The sequence below is a fragment of the Tenrec ecaudatus genome, chromosome 6 (assembly GCF_050624435.1).
Source record: "Tenrec ecaudatus isolate mTenEca1 chromosome 6, mTenEca1.hap1, whole genome shotgun sequence".
Taxonomy (NCBI): domain Eukaryota; kingdom Metazoa; phylum Chordata; class Mammalia; order Afrosoricida; family Tenrecidae; genus Tenrec; species Tenrec ecaudatus.
This window is the reverse complement of record NC_134535.1, coordinates 114,679,496-114,702,054: the sequence shown is the minus strand read 5'-3', so window position 1 is coordinate 114,702,054 and position 22,559 is coordinate 114,679,496. Positions and strand designations below refer to the sequence as shown.

At 41.6% G+C, this 22,559-nt stretch overlaps 1 non-coding gene across 1 annotated transcript; it reads right to left on the bottom strand.

Moving 5' to 3' along the window:
- Nucleotides 1-2,403: 2,403 nt before the first annotated feature.
- LOC142452237 (U1 spliceosomal RNA) lies at nucleotides 2,404-2,565 on the bottom strand. The gene has a single exon (XR_012785261.1). It is a non-coding gene; the product is annotated as a U1 spliceosomal RNA (small nuclear RNA).
- Between the last annotated feature and the right edge of the window lie 19,994 nt (nucleotides 2,566-22,559).

Below are 22,559 nucleotides of genomic sequence, written 5' to 3'. Positions count from 1 at the left end.
ATGTAGATAACAAAACCCTGCTTGCTGAAAGTGAGGAAGAACTGAAGCACTTGCTGATGGAGATCAAGGATTTTAGTCTTCAGTATGGATTATGACTCAGTGTCAAAAAAGCATACATACTCATAACTGGACTGGTAGATAACATCAAGATAAACAGAGGAAGGATTTATGTTGTCAAAGATTTTGTCTTCCTTGGATCCACCATCAAAGCTCTCCTGAAAGCAGCAGTTAAGAAGTCAAAAGATGCATTCATAGTATGTAGCTGATGCCCAAGACCTTTAGATTGTTGAAAAGCAAGGATACTATTTTGACGACTAAGGTGCACATGGTCTTTTCAATCACCTCATATGCATGTAAAAGTTGTGTATTGAATAAGGGAGGCTGCAGAAGAATTGATGAACTTGGCTTGTGATTTTGGTGAAGAATACTGAAAGTACCATCAACTCCAAAAGAACAAACAAATGTCTTGGAATAAGTAGAGGCAGAGTGCGCCTTAAAGGTAAGGATGGTGAGACTTGGTCTCACATACTTTGGATGGGTGGCCAGGTGAGACCACTCCCTGGAGAAGGCCTTCATGCCTGGTCAGCAGAAAAGAGGAGGTTTGACAAGATGAATTGACACAGCAGCTGTACTGAGATAGGCTCACACAATTGTGAACATGGTTCAGGACCAGGCCGTGTTTCGATCTGTTATACATAGGGTCACTATGAGTGGGAATCAACCTGGTGGCACCCAACAAAAACAATGAGTGTATAGTGATATCGCATTGTTTTAATTTGTGATTTTCCAAGGCCATTCCATGCGAAACGTCTTTTCATGTGCTTTTTGTTTTGTTTTTCTTTCTGCCAGCTGTACATATTCTTTGCTGGATGTCTTTTCAGATTTGTGTCCCATTTTGTACCTGTCGAGTTTTAAGGATTTCTTGTATATTTTGAATACAATCTAAGGTCCCTCAGCTGCTATGTATTTTGAAAAATTTTCTCCCTGGCTGTGGCTACAATTGTAATTTCCTAACCAGTCATTAACAGAGCAACTGATTTTTTTGTTTTAATGAATTTCAACTTAATTTATGTTTTTATAGATTATACTTTTGGTATTCTATCTAAAACTTGGAAACATAAAATCAATTATATTTTAGAAGTTTTATGGTTTTGAATTGTATATTTACTTTTATGATAAAAATTTACTTAACTGTTTTGAAAGGGAGAAGAGTCTCAATTATTAATTTTTGCATGTGAATAGCTGCCTGTTCTAGCATGATTTTGAAACTATCCTTTCTCAATTGGATTGCCTTTGTTCAAAATCAGTTGGCTTGATTTTTGTGTGGGTGTGCACATATTTCTGGGCTCCCTATTACATTTTGCTGATTTATTTGTCTAAAACTTTCCCAATACAATGATCTTTGACTAGTTTATAAAATGTGTCAAAATTGGGTTATGTCAGTCTTCTGGATATATTTTTCAGTATCATGTTGGCTGATTCTTCTATATAAACATTACTGTCAGTTTTCAAGAAGTCACAAAGAAACTTGCTCGCTTTTGATTGAGATTGCAGTGTGTTTTCAGAATGATTTGAGAATTCATAATTTGACATATTTATTCTTTTGCTGTAGAGATATAGCTGTCCAAGTACCATGTGTTAAAGAATGTATTTGGCTTCCTTGTAAAAAAAAATCAATTTACCATAGATTTATGGGTTCATTTCTGAACTCTTCCCAGATTATCCATTTACCAGTACCAAACCTTTTCGATTAATATACCTTTGTAGTATATTTTCAAATCGGGAAATTTTCACTTTTTTGTTTTCACTGGATTCATTGCATTATTTATTAACAGGTTGTGTGTGTGTGTGCATAAGGTCTGTTGGTATTGTGAGTTATACATTTCGCTGTGTGGTAATTTCTTTTGAAAAAATGTCAAGAATTTTCCAAGGAATTAGACATTGAAGAAATTCCAGTTGTCCATCCCTTCCAATAGTCTAGTCTACTACACACTCTCCCACTCCATCCTTGGGTATATGCCCTCACGCTTCTGAGTTCTGTGAATTACAGTCATGTCCCACAGATTCATGAAAGTTTGAGGAAATGTCTCACATGGTGGTAGGTGTTGTTCAGTCCAAAATCCAAAAGCCAGGCAGGACTGAGCCAGATGCTGGTTCCAGAGGACATGCTCCACTTTTCCTTCTTCCTGGTGGTGAGATCACAACTTTTGCTTCTCTGAGGTCTCATTTTATACATAGAGGATTGTGATGCAGGGAGTCCTATTCATAATTGCTCATAGATTAATCTAATCAGTATCTCCCCCACCTTCTTAACAGCCCCATGCAGGGAAACAAACATCATTTGGTGGGAATTACATTGAATATCAATGGTGCAATCAAATTAACATATAATTCTTTTTTTTTTTTGAGAGCGCGAACGCAGTCCCCCACTACCACAAATTATGCAGTCGAGTTTCCCACATTTGGGGAAATCGCAGGGGTCAGCACATCCGGAGTGCAATGGATAAACCTCGCCCTGGGAAAACCACCTTCGTGATCATGGTATCTCCCCTGCCAGGTAAGTATACATATAATTCTTACAGTCAAATCAAATTAACATATATTCTACTCCCCACGCCTGATCTGAATCTTATTTATGCCCATATGACTTGGGCCTCTGGCAGGATGTTTCTGGTAGGTATTGGCCTTTTAGTAATCTTAATCAACCAGGCTTTTTCCCAGGCCACTCCAGGCACAGCCTTTCTCCTCTTACTCTACCACAACATCCATTACATCTGTCACAAGTAACAGTAACCCAAAATGGTAAAAATCCAGACTAGATGCCATCAAGTCAATGCTGACTCATTGCAACACTATAGCACAGTGGGAAGCTGCCCCTGTAAATTTCCAAGACTGTAACACAAAAAGTGTAGACTGATTCACTCCTCTACTAAAATCAAACCTCAATCTCATCCTATTCCTGTTCATTAGCAAACAAACAAATGAATAATAAATGGGACTATAGCCACAGGTGTATGAAATCCAGAATTATAATATATTACATAAGGGATTATGGCTGGAAATAACTCAGGCTGTTAAATGCAAGGTAAGTGTGATAGTTACATAATCTGTTGTCATTTTGAGACTTAAGAGTGAAGGGGTGGAGTTTAGCCTGTCAATCAGGTTGCAGCTTGATGACCACATTTGGAGATTCTGAGATAAATAGCTCACTGGAGTCAGGACACAAGCTCACTCCCTGCGAGACACTGCTTCTGAGAAGACATATGGAGCTACACTAGAGGCCTGGAACTGAAAGAGAATCCTGTCAGCGCTGAGATGCTTCTACTGCCACTGAATCCACAAAACTTTCCACCCATTGGCCTGTGATCTTCCTGCATTTGGCGTCATTGCATGTGTTGCATGAGTCTAAAGAGGAATTTATAGATTGGCCTTGGGCATATGAGCTAATATTGGACTTTTGGACTTGATCTGGACCGGGCTGGATTGTTTTCTCAATATTCAATTGCTCTTGAATATAAAGTTTTTTCTTATACAGATATGAGTGTCTGAATTTGTTTCTCTAGTCTACCCAGACTAACCCAGTAAGCATTTCCAATCCAGCAGCTGCCATGTGGAAGAAAGATGAGGCTTTCTAGGATTATAAAGAAAAAGAGTCCCAGAAACCCACAAGGGAAATTCTACTCTCCTCCTATAGAGAAATTACGAGTTGAAATTGACTCAAAAGATTTTAAGTTGCTGTTGTTGTATTACAGGGACAGTGAATTATTATCTTCTAGCCAATGTCTCTTTAACTCCCACTAAATGACCTTTTCCTATAAGGGTCTGGGTAAGAAGGTGTAGGAAGATACTTATAGAATTTATCTGTGAATAATTGTTAACAAAATGCATTGTGAAGGTCATCCTGCTCAGTATACAATGAGCTCTCTAAGGGAATTTCACTACCAGCAAGATCCAGGAGTGGAGAGTGTCCTCAGGACCCTGAGATCCTTTTGCAGTGAAACTCCTGTTCCAGAAGACAGTTGTGACATCACAGTGTAGTGGTAGAACAAGAATAGCAGCAACAGTAGCAGCACCACCAGCAGCAGCAGCTGCTGCTACAGAACCAGGATTCACAGCATGAGGCAGAAAGATGGACTCCCCAGGCCACAGAGCAATTAAATCTCAGTGCTTTGGGGCAAGAGACCAGCTTGTGGAATGAGGTGCCTCTGGGCACTTAATTGGAATATCTGGGGTTGCTAACCCATGGAACTGGAGCTGAGTGTCTTCAGGTTGAGGCTTACTAGAGGGGGGTGCCTCTAAGCACTTGATTCAAGAATCTAGGTTCATTGATCCACAGAGCTGGGACTTAGTGCTTCCCAGTTGATGCTTCCAGCAGAGTGGCATGTCCTACAGTCTTTTATGAGCAACTCTGACAGAGCATCGTACCATGTCCTGATTGAACAACTATATCCTGAGGATTTCTCACTTGTGTTGTAGCCTGGTAATTTCTTTAATATGCCCTCTATTATGAATATTGTCTGTGAGTTCCGTGTGGCCCTTGCAAACTCAGTAGCTGAAAAAGAGAATGTTGTGTGTAATAGAATGACCTAATACACAGGATTATGTCATTTGAAAATAAATGTAGTGACATTTCTAATTTAGATGCCTTTTTTATCATCATGTATCTATCTTTTTATTTTTGCCTGTTGCTCTAGTTATAATTTCTACTACAATGTTGACTCATAATGATGTAAGTAAGCATCCTGGTGGGGTTTTTTTGATGGTAAGAAGCAAGGTTTACAACTTTTACCATTGAGAGTGATTTTAACGGTGTATGTGTTCAGAAATGTCCATCCAGTTGAGTGATATTCTATTTTTAGCTTATTGAATATTGTTATCATAAAAGGGCATTGAACTTTCAAATCACTTTCAGAATTAATTGAGATTATTAGATTTTTTTCTTTTTGCTATATGATATATAACTTTGATTTTTTCATATTTAACTAATCTTGCATTTCTGGAATAAATTATACTTGATTATGATCTGTAATTATTTCTCATATTTGTTAACATTTTTCTGAAAATATTTGCATTTATATTCATGAGTTATGTTGATTTTTGTTCTTACTTTTTTCTTTCTCTGTTTTTAGTACAGAATTATGCTGTTATCACAGAATGAGTAAACTAGTATTCCTTCCTGTTGTATTATTGTGGATAAGTTTGAATAGGATTCATATTAGCTCTTTAAATTTTTTTTAACGTTCCTAGTGAAGACATCTGGCCCTGGATTTATTGATTACTGACTTAATCTATTCACTTGATATAGATCTTTTAAGATTTTCTATTTCTTCTTGTGTCTATTTAGATAGTTTGTATGTTTCTAAGAATTTGTCCAGTTTAGTTAGGTCTTAAACTTTAATTTTACAATCGCTCATCACAGTCTCTAATGATCACTTTTATATCTGTAGGGTCAGTAGTAATGTCCCCATTTTTACTTATAATTTCAATTATTTGCATCTTCTAATGTATTTTTCTTGTCACACCAGCATAAGATTTGTGCCATATTGATTAAAAACAAATAACTTCTGATTTTGCTGATATCTTTATCTCTTGTTTATATTTATTCTAAACTTTTTTGGGCTTTATTTTCCATCTGTGAATCTGGGTGTAGTTTTCTCATTTGTCAGGTTTTGGTTATGTGATTAATTTGAGATTGTCTTATTAATAAAAATTGTCACCTAAAATCTTCCTTCTGAGTACTTTTATTATTATAGCTCATTAGTTTTTATATGTCATACTTTCAATTTTATTCAACTCTAGGATTTTTATAAACTCCTTCCTGGATGTTTCTTTTGATGCACCTTCAAACTGCACGGATTGCCACAGCAACTATTACTCATCTACTATTGCAACCTAAGGTAGCATTTCTGTGACAGCATGAGTGATATCTAGTATTGCCTTTCAATCCTTTCTTATTTAAAATTTCTGCTTATGTAACCCTCTGTTGTTCTTTATGGTCCACTTTTTCCATTAGAACCCTTAACATATTTTTCATACTTATATTAAAAAATCTTCTATGATCATTAAAAAACGTCTGTCAAATCAAAATCTGATCGCAATTTTTCCCAGCATCTTTAGAATTTTCATTTATGTTAGTTTTTAGGTACTAGGAAAATGAAATTGATTCACATAGCCATTTCTTGTGTTTTTATTCTTATCTACGATTTAGGTTATATTTACTATTTGATGTAACTATAATGTCAAACGTGCACCCTAGTAATTGGTAGTCTTATTTTGGCTGGTAATATTGAGCTTTTCCAACATCTCTTCACAAAAATATAGTCAATTTTATTCCTGTGTATTCCACCTGCTGAGGTTCACCTGTATAATCATCATTTATGTTGTCCAAAAAGGGATTTGCAATGAAGATATTGCTGGTCTTGAAAATTGTTATCAGGTAATCCCAAGCTTCATTTCCATCACCAATGCTATATTTTCCAACTATGATCATCCTGCCTTCTTATTTCCAACTTCCATATCCCAATTATTAATGTATTTGGAATGCATGTTTGTTTAATTTGTTACTGAAGACATTGTTAGAATTCTTCAGTTTCTTCATCATTGGCATCACTGATTGGTGCATACATTTGAATAATAGTTTTATTAACTGGTCTTCCTTAAATGTGTATAGATAACATGTTATCACAGACAGTACTTCAAGATAAAGCTGAAAATGTTTGTTTTGATGAAAATGTGCTTCTATTTCTTTTGAATCTGTTATTTCCAGCATAATAAACCATATTATTGTCTGATTCAAAATGGCAAATATTGGTGCATTTTTATTCAATCTATATTGTGAAAGTAAATAAACTGGTAAAGTTGGACTGTACAAAGAAAATTACAACATAAGGAAGGGAAGGGGTTTGTTAGTAAATTTTGATATAGAGATGAAACAGTCTTCTTTGATGAAAGTAAGAAACACTTGAAGCACTTGCTGATGAAAATCAAGGACTGCAATATTTATTACTGCTACATGTAAATAAAACAAGAATAATCACATTGGACTAATAGAAAACATCACAGTAAATGGACCTGCAATTATCAAGGATTTCATCTTGCTTGGTTCCACAATCCACACTGATGGAAACACCAGTCAGTAAATCAAAGGATGTTTTGCACCGGGTGAATCTGCTACACAGATTTATTTAAAGTGTTGAAAACCAAAGATGACCTCGAAAGATCAGTGTATTTGACCCAAGCCCATTTTCAATCCCTTATATGCATGCAAGAGGGGGACAACGCATAAAGCCGACTAAGGAAGAATTGATGCCTTTGGTTATGATATTAATAAAAGAAAATCCACTGCCATAGAGTTGCTTCTGACACATAGTGACACTATAGCAGTCAATATTAAATTTTCCAGGGATTTTTAGAAGAATAAACAAATCTGTGTTGGAAGCAGCACAAGAAGAATCCTCCTTAGAAAAGAGATGTCCTCAGTACATGAGAAAACATCTAGCCATGTCATTAGGAGAGCTTGCTAAAGTATAGGGTCAGTGAAGAAAAGGATGGCTTTCAGTCAGTGAGACTGGCACAGTTGCTGCACCAATGGGCAATCATAGGAACAATTATAAGGACGGTACAGGACTGGGCAGTGCTTAATTTTGTTGTGCATACACACAGTGCCTCTGTGTTAGAATCAACTTGATAGCACCTAACGACAGCACAGAGAATAGAACACGTGGCTGCAAACCAAAAAGGCTGATGGTTGAAATCCATCAGCTTCTCAGCGTAAACAAGGGGTGGCAGTCTGCTTCTATAAGAATGTATACTGTGGCATCCCGCCGGGGCAGTCCTTCTCTTTCTTAGAAGGTGATTGTGAATATAGCATCACTCTAAGTAGAAATCCACTCTTGTCTGTTAGTTGGTCATACTACAGTAACTTGCGTGGGGCTGTGATGCTGGAAGCTGTGTCACTAGAAGATATGTCCAAGGCAGCAGGCTCACCCAAAGTAAACAGGTTTAAACTGAGCTTCCAGACTAAGAAAAGACAATAAAGAAAGTCTCAACTCCCCGCTTTGGAGGAAGAGGGCACTGAGACCCTCATGCCTAGTGTGGTAGCATTTTCAAATGAGGAAAGTCTAAACAAAGGAAGCAGAACATTTTCAAGTGTTGCTACCCATTGATGGGCCACTCAGGTCTCAGAGACTTGAAATGTCACAGAAGTGATGCTTTCTGGGAGGGGAGTTGACCATCATTACATGAATCTGGCAAGCCCTGTGGGAGAGAAGCCTTCAGAATCTTCATTTGCTGAAGAGGCACGAACCAAGGCAAAGAGAAACAGCTTCAAAAATCTTCTAATGACTGAAACTTGGAATGTGGAACAATGAATTCAGAAAAATTGTAACTGTTCAAAAACGAAATGGAACCCAGGAAGATTGATATTCTAGGCTTTAGTGAGCTGAAATGGACTGTTATTGGACATTTTTAATCAGAAATCCTGTGGTTTACTATGCCTGGAATAACACAATCAAGACAAAAGGCATGGCATTCATTGTCAAAAAGGATATTGCTAAATCCACCATGAAGGACAATAATATCTGTGATTGGATTATATCGATCAGCCTTGTCTTCAACAAAATCCAATCAATACAATTTTTATTCAACTTTAAGGACCAACCACAAGTTATTATTATTATTTTTTAAATCTTTTTATTGGGGCTCATAAGGCTCTTATCACAATCTGTGCATACATCAAATGAGCAAAGCACCCTTATACATTCGTTGCACTCGTCACTCTCATAATTCACCTTCCACTTGGGTTCCTGGAATCAGCTCGGTTTCCCATTTTTTCCCCCCATCCCCCTCCCTCCCCGATCCCACCCCTGGTCCCTTGATAGTTTATAAATAATTATTATATCTTATCTTACACTCCCCGGCGTCTCCCCTCACCCACCTCCCCCTTGACAATCTCCCAGAGAGGAGGTTACACCTAGATCTCCGAGATCGGTTCTCCCTTTCTACATGCCCTTCCCTCCTGGTGTCGCCTCTCCCACCGCTGGTGTTGAAGGGTTCATCTGTCCTAGATTCCCTGTGCCTCCAGATCCCCACTGCACCGCTGTACATCCTCTGTTACAACCAGGTCCGCAAGGCAAGGTAGGATTGGGGTCATGATGATTGGGAGGGGAGGAAGCGTTCAGGAACTAGAGGAAGGTTTTGAGTTTCATTGTTGTTGCACTGAACCCTGTGTGGCCCATCTCCTCCTCACTACCCCTCTGGAAGGGATGTTCAGCTCTCTACAGGTGGGCATTGGGTCCCCATCATGCACTCCCCCTCTTTCACGGTGATGTGATTCTCACCACCACCCCACCTTTGATGTTGGAGACCTGGTCTCCTCTGTCCTTCATGGTCACCTATGTTGGTGTGCTGCTTCCGTGTGGGCTCGGTTGCTTCTGGGCTAGATGGCCGCTTGTTTGCTTTCAAGCCTTTAAGTTCCCAGATGCTATATCTCTCAGTAGCCGGGCACCATCCGCCTTCTTCACCACACTTGCTTATGCACACTTTCGTCTTCAGCCATTATGTGAGATATTATGTGATCACACAATGATTGTTTTTGTTCCTTTATATCTGCTACATGGTCCACTCAACACCTTGTGTTCGCTTAGGCCGTGTGCTTCTTCTCTGTGGGCTTTGTTGCTTCTGAGCTAGATGACCACTTATTTGCCTTCAAGCCTTTAAGACCCCAGACGCTATATCTTTTTTTGATAGCCGGGCACCATCAGCTTTCTTCACCACATTTGCTTACACACACGGCTGTCTTCAGTGATCATGTCGGGAAGATGGGTATCCTGCAATGGCTGCTTAGCAGGGCGAGGTGCTATTGTATTGAGGGACTATGCATGAGGAGGCCCAATGTCCATCTGCTACCCTACTACTGAACCTGTAAATATATGCATATAAATCTATTGCCCCCATAAACATAAATATATTTACATATGTACATGTCTGTATTTAGGCTTCTCTGTATGCACTTTGCCTCCTACTCCTTTCCTCTATTTCCTTTCGCTTTCCTCCCGACCCATTACCATGTTTGGCCTTCATTCTGGATTCAGTAGTTCCTCTCAGTTACCTTGCTCTTGGTCACTCCCTTCCAGTCCTCCCCTTCCCTCCCTCCTCTGGTTTAGAACCATTCGCTGTTCCCTTGTTTCTGTGTTGGGCGACACCTCCTCCCTTCCCCTACCTCCCACGCACTCATGTCCCTCCAGGACCGTTGGTCCTGTTGTTTTCTTCTCTCATTATTTGTCCAGCCTATCTTGTCTAGGTGGACATACAAATGGATATGACTTTGACTGTACCCAAGTGGCCCATAAGAACATGGCTTTGACAGAAGAAACATCGATACGCTGATAAGCAGAAAAGCCACTAAAATACAAAATTTACAAGGTAAAAAACAAAACAAATTAAAAAAGACTAAGCAAAAAGATAGCAAATATTAAAAGAAAAATTGCTAGTAGTTCAAGGTCCTTTCGTTGGCCTGTAGAACATCCTTTATACTCCCTCAGGCTCCCTCTGCTCTGCTTCCTCCGCTGCTCCATTGCACGCCCCCAGTGTTTGCCTCAGTGTGGCGGGGTCAGCTCAGTCGCCCATCCCCCATTGTGTCTCAGGTGCTGTCCCATGTAGGGCCATGTGTTGGTGCAGGATGTCGTATCTCGTAGTGTGGTCAGCTGAATGGTCCTCTCTGTATGACGGGCCCTTCTAGCTGGTCTATCGACTTTGGGCTTGGTGGACCCAGGTGTACTCCACTACGTCCTTTCTCCTTCTTTTGTTTCAGCTTCCTTCTGGATGTGGTGGGTCAGTTCCTTTCCCACTCCAGACGATCTATTTTTGTTTTCTGTGGTATTCCCTTCGAGTGTGGGGGTCGGCCTAATTCTGGTTTGGGCCGGCTTGTCGTCCAGCCTCTTTGTATAGACCTCTGTACTTTGCGTTGCCCTCCTTGTTTGGTGTGTCGTGTTGGGGTTCGTATGCATGTTCCAGATCTGTGGGGACACAACCGATACTCTCCCCCGGGTGGGTTAGTACCCTGCACCCCCCCCCCCATACCATCCATTCAGATTCTCTCCCTCCCGGTTCTCCCTCTCTCTACCCCACTACTCATTCTTTATGCTGGGCTCTCATGTACCTCCCTAGGTGTGGCCTGTCCTCCCTCCAACTATCTATGCTTCCTCCCGTTTATTGTGGGATGGATGTTTATTCTTCTATTTCTGTCATGCTGACTGTACTTACCTCAGGGGACTCATGTTGTACCTGTCCCTTTGGGTCTGGCTTACCTCGCTTAACATAATTCCTTCCAGCTCTTCCCATGAAATAACGTGTTTCATGTGCTCATCGGTGCTTTTCAGTGCTGCATAATACTCCATTGTGTGTATGTGCCAAAGTTTGCTAATCCACTCGTCTATCGATGGAAACTTAGCTGTTTCCAAGTCTTTGCTATTGTGAATTGTGCCGCAATAAACATTGGAGCGCATATGACTGGTCGTGTTTTATTTGCTGCTTCAACCGGGTATATGCCCAGTAGAGGGATGGCTGGGTCGTAAGGTAGATCAATTTCCATTTTCTTTAGGTATCGCCAGATTGCTTTCCACAGTGTCTGTACAAATCTGCATGACCACCAGCAGTGGAGGAGGGTTCCTACTTCACCACAGCCCCTCCAACACTTGTTGCTCTCTGATTTACTGATCTGGGCTAGCCTCAGGGGTGTTAGGTGGTATCTCATGGTTGTTTTGATTTGCATTTCTCTTATGGCAAGGGACTTCGAGCACTTTCTCATATATTTATTGGCCATATTGATCTCCTCTCTAGTGAAAGTTCTTCTCATTTCTTTTGCCCACTTCCTTAGGGGGTTAACTGTTTTCCTCTTTTTGCAGGTCATGATGGTGTTGTAGATTTTAGTAATGAGCCCTTTGTCTGACGTGTCATTACTAAAAATCTTCTCCCAGTCTGTGGGTTGCCTTGTCACCCTCTTGGCAAAGTCTTTCGAGGTGCACAGGTGTTTTATTCTTATTAGATCCCATTTGTCGATTTCCAGATCACCTGTGTATGTCCCCTTCCCTACTGCAGTGAGCCTATGTGCTCCCTGGACCAGTGCTCTGAGATTAGTCCCGATTCCCTCCTTAATGGTCCTGATGGTTTGGGGTTTGACTTCTAGATATGTGATCCACCTTGAGTGTATTCTTGTGCATGGGGTGAGGTAGATGTCTTGTTTCAACTTTCTACATGTGGATATCCATTGTTTCCAGCACCACTTATTAAAGAGGGCATCTGCTTCCCACTTGATGTTTTTGGGACCCTTGTCGAAGATCAGTTGTCTATATGCTGATGATTTTACTCCTGGGCTTTCTATTCTTTTCCACTGGTCTGAGTGTCTATCATTGTGCCAGTACCATGCTGTTTTGACCACTGTAGCTGTGTAGTAGGCATTAAAATCAGGTAGGGCGAGTCCTCCAATTGTGTCCTTCTTCTTGAGGAGTTCTCTGCTAATTCTGGGTTTTTTCCCTCTCCATATGAAGTTGGTGGTCAGTTTTTCCAATTCTTTGAAGAAGGTTGATGGTAATTGGATTGGTATAGCATTGAACTTGTAGAGTGCTTTAGGAAGAACTGTCATCTTTACTATGTTCAGCCTACCTAACCATGAGCAGGGGAGGGTCATCCATTTGTGAAGGTCACTTTTGGTTTCCTGTAATAGGGTTTTATAATTATGCTTATAAAGGTCTTTAGTATTTTTTGTTAAATATATTCCTAGGTATTTCAGTTTGTTCTTGGCTACTGTGAAGGGTACTTCCCTCTTAATCGCCTCTTCCCTGGCCCTGTCCGATGTGTATAGAAACGCTACCGACTTCTGTTTATTGATCTTGTATCCTGCTACTCTTCCGTATTCCTCTATTGCTGTAAGTATTCCAACTGTGGAGTTTTGGGGGTCTTCAATGTATAGGATCATGTCATCTGCAAATAACGATAGTTTCACCTCCTCCTCTCCCAACTGGATCCCTTTGATGTCCTTCCGCTGTCTTATGTAGTTAGCCAGAACCTCCAAAACGATATTGAATAGAAGAGGGGACAGGGGGCATCCTTGTCTTGTACCCTTTTTCAGTGGTATTGTTCTTGTCTTTTCTCCATTGACTATGATGTTGGCTGTTGGTCTTTCATAGATAGCTTGTATGAGCTTGAGGAACTTACCTTCCAATCCTATCTTCATGAGTGTTTTGATTAGGAATGGGTGCTGGATGTTGTCAAATGCTTTTTCTGCATCTATGGATATTATCATATGGTTTTTATCCTCTTTATTCTCGATGTGGTGTATGATATTGATGGATTTTCGGATGTTAAACCATCCCTGCATCGCTGGGATGAATCCTACTTGGTCGTGGTGAATGATATGTTTGATGTTCCTTTGTATTCTATTGGCCAATATTTTGTTAAGGATTTTTGCATCTATGTTCATTAGAGATATTGGTCTATAATTCTCTACACCTGTGGGGTCTTTTCCCTGTTTGGGTATCAAAGTAATGCTGGCTTCGTAAAATGAGTTTGGGAGCTTGCCGTTCTTTTCTATGTTCTGGAATACTTTGTGGAGGATCGGTGTCAGCTCTTCCCTGAATGTTTGGTAAAATTCTGCTGTGTAGCCATCTGGCCCTGGGGCCTTTTTCCTTGGTAGGTTTTTGATGACACTCTCTATTTCTTCCTTCGCTATGGGTTTGTTGAGGTTCTTGATCTCTGTCTCAGATAATCTAGGGATAGATTGTTTTTCTAAATATTTATCCATGTCTTCCAGGTTTCTGAATTCATTAGAATACAAACCTTCATAGTACTTTGTGATTATCCTTTTTATCTCATTGGGGTCTGTTGTTATTGCCCCCGATTCATCCTTCATCCTGGCTATTGATGATTGCTCCTTTCTATCTTTGGTAAGCTTTGCCAGGGGAGTGTCAATTTTATTAATTCATTCATAAAACCAGCTTCTAGTTACGTTAATACTTTGCATTGTTCTTTTGTCTTCCCACTGGTTTAACTCCGCCCTGATTTTTATTATTTCTTTTCTCTTGCTATTGGAGGGGTAGTTCTGTTGACTCTGTTCTAGTTGTTGGAGGTTTTGTGTTAACATATCTGTCATACGCCTTTCTTCTTTTTTCATATATGCATCCAGTGATATCAAGCTACCTCTGATAACTGCCTTTGCAGTGTCCCATAAATTTTGATATGTTGTATGCTCGTTCTCATTAGTTTCTAGAAACTTCCTGATATCCTCTCTGATCTGGACCTTAACCCATTCATGTCGCAGGAGATCGTTGTTTATTCTCCAATTGGTGGCCCTTGCTTTTCTGGGTGCCCTCCTATTAATCTCCAGCTTTATGGCATGGTGGTCTGAGAAAGACGTCTGGATAATATCTATGTGTTTGAATTTACTCAGACTGGCCATGTGTCCCAGCATGTGATCTATTCTTGAGAAAGATCCGTGTGGATTGGAGAAGAATGTGAAACCTTTTGCTTTTGGATGAAAGGCTCTATAGATGTCTATCAGGCCCTGTTGCCTAATTACATTGTTTAGCTCTCTGGCCTCTTTGCTGAGCTTCTTTCCCTGTGACCTGTCTTTCTCTGATAGTGGAGTGTTGAAGTCCCCCACTATTATTGTTGTTTCCGTGATTTCTTCTGTCATTTTTTTAATAGTTTGTTTGACGAAATTTGCCGCGCCATTATTAGGTGCGTAAATATTCAGTATGCTAAGTGCTTCCTGGTTTACTGAGCCTTTGAGCATTATGTAATGTCCCTCTTTGTCTCTTTTTATGTTTTGGATCTTGAGATCCATTTTGTCGGAGATTAAGATAGCCACTCCTGCCTTCTTGGAGTTACCATTTGCTTGGTAAACTTTCTGCCAGCCCTTTATTCTCAGCATATGCTTGTCTGCTCGCTTAAGGTGTGTCTCTTGCAGGCAGCAGATTGATGGGTTATGTTTTCTAATCCAATCCTCCAGCCTCTTTCTTTTAACATATGAATTGAGCCCATTTGTATTCAAAGTGATTATTACAATCTCTGGCTTCATGGTTGCCATATTCTGTTTTGTGTTTTGGGTCTTTGCCTGTCTTCCTTCATATCAGTGTACTGCGTTTGAGTGGAGGGTTTCTATCCTGTCCTCTTTTCCATCTGAGACCGTGTTGTCCTGGTACGTGTTGCTGGTATGTTGGCTTCTAGATGGAGATGGGCTATATGGTGGTCTCCTGGTGGTTCTAGTTGGAGCTTGATCTTCTGGCCATAGTGAGTCAGCCAGTATGTTCTGCAGGGTCGGGTGACTTGCAGTATATTTTTTGACTTCTTCCTTGTCCTGGAAGACCCTTATCTTACCCTCTATTTTAATGGATAACTTGGCAGGGTATAGGATTCTGGGGGAGGCATTTTTATCTTTCAGTTTTTGGAAGATGTTGCTCCATTCTCTCCTCCTCTTCATGGTTTCTGCTGATAAGTCTGAGCATATTCTTACCTGCGCTCCTTTGTATGTGACTGTCTTCCTTTCTCTTGATGCTCATAAAATTTTCTCTTTTTCCTCTAAGTTGGATAATTTTACAATTATATGTCTTGGTGTGTTCTTCTTGGTGTTTAGCTTAGACGGCGTCCTCTCTGCTTCCTGTATGAGAGTCGGATTCTCCTTTGTTAGGTTGGGGAAATTTTCTTCCAGGAATTCCTTTGCTATCTTGGCAGTCGATTTGTGTGTTATGTTGTGTTCCGGTAGACCGATTATTCGAATATTATTCCTCTTCATAGCATCTGTCATTGATCTCAGGCTGTCTTCTGTTTCTTTAATTTTCCTATCTGATTGTTTTTCTCGCTTGCTTCGTTTGGTTTGAGCGTCCTCGAGTTCACTGATACGGTTCTCAGCCTCCTCAAGCCTAGATATAGCTTCTGTGACCTTTTGTGTGCCCTCTGCTACCTCCTCTGTTAGTTTCTGCAGTTCCTTTTGGTGGATAGTATTCATCCCCTCTATTGTGGACTTCATCCCCTCTATTGTGCATTTCATCCCCTCTATCGTTGCATCCTTATTTTGGTTTGCTTCTCTAAGTTCCTGTATTACTGCAAGCAGAGTTCTGAAGATTTCCTTTTGTGGCTGATCTATATCTGTTTCTTCTATGAGTGACGTTAGGTCTGTTAAACTGCCTCGTTTCTCTGATTTTTTGTTGGGAGTGATGTGGTCTGTTGATTTTTCCTTGATCCTTTCATAGGCCCCATGCTTCTGGGAGACAGGAGTAACCTTATTGTGCGGAGGCTCAGGCCACTGTGCTGTCTCCTGGGGTGGCTGGGGCGGGCTGCGGCAGGCTTAGGGCTGGCACTGGGGACCCCACAGGGCCCCCAGGTGGTGAGAGCTGGCTGGAGCTCACTGACGGCTCCTCAGGGACTGCAAAGCCGAGTCCCAGGCTCCACTGCAGGTGGAATGTTTGATCTGCCTGGGCTGTGAGCGGGTACGGGGAGGCCCCTCGGACAGCTGCGCAGACAGCGGCGCGACACTGCAGGGAACAATGGTGTTCCCTCTCCGCCCTGCTCTGAGCTCAGAACCCCGCGGACCGTAGTGGCTTGGCGTGAAACCGCAGGGGGCAATGGTGCCGGCAAAGGAGGCTAGGCGCGAAACTGCAGGGGGCAATGGCACCCTTCCTCCGCTCAGACTCAGAGTCGCGGCCGCTGGGGTCCCGCAGCACCCTGCGGAGGGCACCTACTCTTGTGCCTTGCGCAGGGAGGGGCCCTTGGCGGGCAGACTCAGCAGCGCGGGGCGCGGCGCTCCGCGGAAGCTCAGGGTCCGGGACAGGCGCGGGTTGGGCTATGGCTCCCGTCGGCGGGAAGTGCTCAGCGCAGGGTCCTGGCCAGGAGTGGAGCTGGCGCTAGGCTGCCAGGGGCGTGCAGGGGCGGGCGGGGGTGGGAGGCCGGCGCACGGAGGGCAGGTGGAGAGGTCCGCGGCAGCGGTGCGGGTGGATGGTCCCCCGTGGGGGTCGCCAGACAACCCGCGGGTCCGCTCCCCTGAGCTTGGATGAATGGAGGGAGGGATGCGGGCCCGAGGGCAGATCGCTGCCCTGCGGGGAGAGGGGAACCGTGGGAGAGGAAAGCTTCTCTCCCAGTGGGGATCCGCGAGTGGGCCGCTGGTGTAGGGGAGCGTGACCTGCTGCGCCTGTCTAGGCAGGGCAGGCAAGCGGCTCTGGGCTGGCGTCCAGTTTGGGGATGGAGCCTAGGCAGGTCGCCAGTGAGCTCACGGCAGCTTAGTGACCAGAGATGTCCCACGAGTCCGGTCCTCTTGCACCTAGACCCCTGCTCAGGACAAATACGTGGGGTGGGACTGGGGTGCTGTCCCAGGGGGATATTTCACTCACCAGACTCTTACTATTCAGCTACCTGGTCGCCAATCCCGCTTTGTTTGGAGGAGCTCTCAGAGTATGCGGGTGTCCCTGTCGGCCATCTTCCCGGACGTCCCAACCACAAGTTATTGATGAAGACATTGAATTCTTTAGACCACTTCAGTCAAATTTCATCAAACATGAAATCAAGATTCACTCATTGTTATTAGTAATTGGATTATGAAAGTTGGAAACGAAGATGAAGGAACAGTAGTTGGAAAACATGGACATGGTGATAAAAATGAAGCTGGAGATCGCATGATAGATTTTTGCAAAACCAACCACTTGGTTGATATCAAAAACATCATTCACTAGGAAACAAAAGTAATTAAAAAGACAATAAAGAAAGAAAAGATCAAAGTGGATGTCAGAAGAAGTGCTGAAACTCGCTGTTAATTTATAGTAACTAAAGCAAGTGGAAGAAAGGGCGCAGTCAAGGAGCTGAATGTTCCAAGGGAAACTAGAGAAGCCAAAGCGAAAATTATAACAAAATGTGCCAGGATCGAGAATTAGAAAATTGAAAGGGAATAACACTCTTAGCATATCTGAAATGGAAAAAAAAAATCAAGAAAAATTCAAGCCTTGAATTGCAATTTTGGAAGATTCTACAGGCAAAATATTGAATGATGCGGGAAGCTTCAAGAGAACATGGAAAGAATGCACAGAGCCACCATACCAAAGTGAACGAGTCAAGTGTCCACAATTTCAGGAGTCAGCATATGAGCAAGGAACAGTGGTTCTGAAGGAAGAAATCTAAACTGCATTGAACACATTAGCTAAAACTAGGCTCCAAAATTGACGGGATAGGCATTGAAATGTTTCAGAAAGCTGAAAAAGCACTAGAAGCACTCACTTATAATAAGGACTTAGAAAAAGGGATATCATTGCCGATGGCAGATTGATCTTGGCTCAAAGCAGATACTAGAAAGATGCTTACAATGCCTTTGACTATGTCATTGACTATGCCAAGCCATTTAACTGTGTGGACCAGAATAAACCGTGGATAACTTCGAGAAGAATGGGGAGTCCACAACACTTCGTTGCGCCTTTTTATTTTTTGTGGAACTTGTTCACAAATAAAGAGGCAGTTGTGAAAGCAGAACACAGGAATATTCATGGTTTAAAATTTTAAAACAGTGTGCATCCAGGTTGTATCCTATCACCACACTTGTTCAATCGATATGCCGAGCAAATCATCAGAGTAGCTGGAGTGTATGAAGAAGAGTTGGCAGCAGAATTAGAGGCAGACTTACTAACAACCTTCAGCATGCAGATGACACAACTGGGCTTACTGAAAGTGCTGAGGAATTGAAGCACTTGCTGATGATGATCAAGGATTGTAGCCTTCAGTATGGATTGCAACCCAGTGTAAGGAAGCCCCCAAATCCTCACAACTGCACCAGGTAACATCTTGATAAATGGAGAAACGTTTGAAGTTGTCAAGGATTTTTGTCTTACTTGGATCCACAATCAATGCCCATAGAAGCAGCATTCAAGAGATCAATGCATTGCATTAGGTGAATCTGCTCCACCAGACCTCTTTACAGTGTTGAGGAACAAGGATGTTACTTCAAGGAATAAATTGTGCTTGACCCAAGTCACGGTATTCTTCATTGCATCATATGCATGCGAAAGTTCTACAATGAATAAGGACTGTAGTAATTACACAATTTCATGTCAACTTGATAAAAGAATGTAGAGGGCGGAGTCTAACCTGTCAATCAGGTCACAGCCTGAAGATTCCTCCTTGTAGACAAGCATTCTCATGAAGATTCTGGGCTCTCTCTCTCTCTCTCTCTCTCTCTCTATCTCTCTCTCTCTCTGTTTGTTTCGCCTTCCTGTTGGCAAGCCACGTGGAGCCATGGTGATGGCAGCCAGAGCCCTGGAGATACATCCATTGTCATTGGATCCACAGGACTTTTCCACCCACCAGCCTGTGATCATCCTGTATTTGGCATCATTGCAAATGCTGCATGAGTCTGAAGAGGAATTCATTGACTAATATTAAAAGTACCTTAGACTGGTAAAAGGACAAAACAAACTTAAAAAAAAAATAAATCATTTTATTGGGCGCTTACAGCTCATAACAATCCATATATCAATTGTATCAAGCACATCATCATATGTTGCCATCATCATTTTCAAAACATTTTCTTTCTACTTGAGCCCTTGGTATCAGCTCCTCTTTTTTCCCTCCCTCCACCAACCTCCCACCTTCATGAGCCCTTAATGAATAATAATAATGAATTATTATTATATCTTACACCATTTGCTGTGTACCTTCACCCACATTTTTGTTGTTCGTCCTCCCCAGGGGTAGGGAGTGGGGGTTATATTACAATCACAACAATCATTGAGATCAGTTTCCCCTTTCTCTCCCTTCTTCCTCCTACATTCCCCCTATCCTCGTGGTATTCCCCTTATTGTTCTTGCAGAGTTTTTCTGGATTCCATGTGTTGAGAGCTCTTATCTGTACCGGTGTACATGCTCTTGTCTAGCTGGATTTGCAAGGTAGAACTGGGGTCATGATAGTGGGGTGGGGGAGCATTAAAGAACTAAGGGATGTTGTGTGTTCCGTTGGTGCTGTACAGCACCCTGGCTGGCTCGTCCCTTCCTGTGATCCTTCTGTAAGGGGATGATCAATTGTCTACAGATGGGCTTTGGATCTCCACTATGACACCCTTGTTCGCATCTATATGATTGTTTGTTTTGGGCCTTCTGATGCCTTATGCTTGTGCCAGTTGACACTTTGTGATCACACAAATCAATTTTTATTGGAAGAAGTAAGGCCACAGTGCTTCAAGGATGGTAAGACTTTATCTTACATACTTTGGACATATTGTCAGGAGAGACCAGTCCCTGGAAGAGGACATCACATTTGGTAAAGTTGAACAGCTCTGGAAAGGCGGAAGTCCCTCAACAAGATGGAACGACACAGTGGCTGCATCAATGGTCTCAGACGTAGGAACAATTTTGAGCATGGCTCAGGACCCTGAAGTGTTTCATTCTTTTGTGCATAGTGTCACCATGGGTTGGAGCCAACTTGATGGCACCTAACAGCTAACAACAACTTGAGCAGTAATTGACTCTAAGCTAGGATAGTCTTTCCTTGGTTATGGAAAGGATAGTTTTACACTCAGTTAAAGAACATCAGTGATTGTTTTGAACTTGAAAACATTAAACAGTTAAGCTTGGTTTTCCCATTAGAAAGGTATGAAGAATAAAGTTTAAAAGGACAACACATGCTTTTTGTGTAACACAAAGTATGGCAATTGATAATCGCTTAATAAACATTTTACAGTGTTCATATGAGTTCAATGTTGAATAAAAAACTAGATGCAGTAGTTATATAATCTCCTATCAACTTGAGGGGATTCTGAAGTGAAGCCTGCCAATCAGGTCACAGAAAGCTTGATGACCTCATTTGGAGGCACCACAAAGATAAAAAGTTCACTGGAGAAAGGACCCACAATCTCTCTCCCTGCTGATCAGACCGGTGCTCTGCTGCCTGAGCTAGTTCTTTGCCTCAACTGTGTGCTATATTACTGTGGCCGAGCCAGCCCATGAATAATGTCACCTTGCCATGCATTGTTGAGGTTCCATTCAGACCTGCCTTCACCACGCATACATCCCTTTGGAGTGCATACATCTTGAGACCCCACTGGGACCTGCTTCACTACTCCCACACTACTGACTATTGCTTCCCCACCCTGTTGTCTGCTGCCTGCAGACAGACTTTTCCTGCCTTGTCTGAGGAAAAACTCTGCTGTATGCTTCCTTGCCTTGGGACCATCAGCCCAAGTGAGTTGGAAGACCTTTCGTATATTAACTGTTCCTTGAAATGAGTTGAACTGAGAACTTTGTAGTGTTGTGTGGACTAATAAGCTGTTATATTGCTTCTCTCTCTCTCTCTCTCTCTCTCTCTCTCTCTCTCTCTCTCTATATATATATATATATATATATATATATATATATATATATATATATATATATACACACACACACAAACCAGGACACTTATGATTATATATATGCACATGATTATATATTATATATATATAATCATAAGTGTCCTGGTTTTGCTTTTCTAGACAACCCTACCTAGCACAATTGCCTTCCCTTTCCTGCTGTTGAGACACTCAGAGAACTAGAGAAGCCACGTGGAGACCTGTGCCAGTGTTGAGATGCTTCCACCGCCACTGGATCCAAAAGACTTTCTACCCACCTCCCTGTGATCTTCCCACATTCAGCATCATTACATGTGTTGTGTGAATATAAATAGGAATTTATAGACTAGGATTGAATATATGGGCTAATATCAGGATTATGGATTTGATCTGAACTGGGCTGCGATGTTTTCTCAATGTACACTTGTTCTTTGATGTAAAGCCCTCTCTTACAAACATATGAGGGCTCTGGATTTGTTTCTCTAGTCAACACAGACTAGCACTTTATATAAATACACACAACATTGACCAATTAAATGGTAATACAAATGTACCCAATTAATCCCTAGAAGAGTGCTTTCCCTAAGAAAGGGGCACAAGATGGCCTTTGACCTGGTAGTTCTGTCAGTAGAGGGCAATTCTCAGAAACATAACAGGGAGCAGTCAGCAACTAGCACATCCAAAAGCTGGGAGAAAGATTTGCTGAGTCCTAATGACTTCCTGTGGGCTCTGCACCAGTATATGTTACTGTACATGAACCACTAAGCTCACCTTTACCAGATCCAGAGCTCTCATAGGGCAGTTGTGGGAGACGATAGTGCCTCATCTTTTAGTGATTTATTTATATTCTAGGGGAGCAGAAAAGAAGAGATTTCCCCCATCCTTAGAAAGGTAATCCTTGCTAAAAATTCGATTTAAGATAAAGTAGGCCAATTTTCAATAAGCACAAGGAAGAAGTGGCTCACCAATTGTCACCATGTAAAAATTATTATGATTTTATATACATAATTGAAATTGTCATTTCAACAGTTTTAACTATGTATTTAAATGACATTCATTATATTGACTATACTGTGCAAACATACACATCATCTGTTTTTCAAGCTGTTTTCATCAACCCAAACTCTATTAAGCAAAAACTATCCTCTCTTCATCCTCTGACAACCTTTAATCTACTTTCTCTATCTATTTGCTTATTCTAGAAATTTCA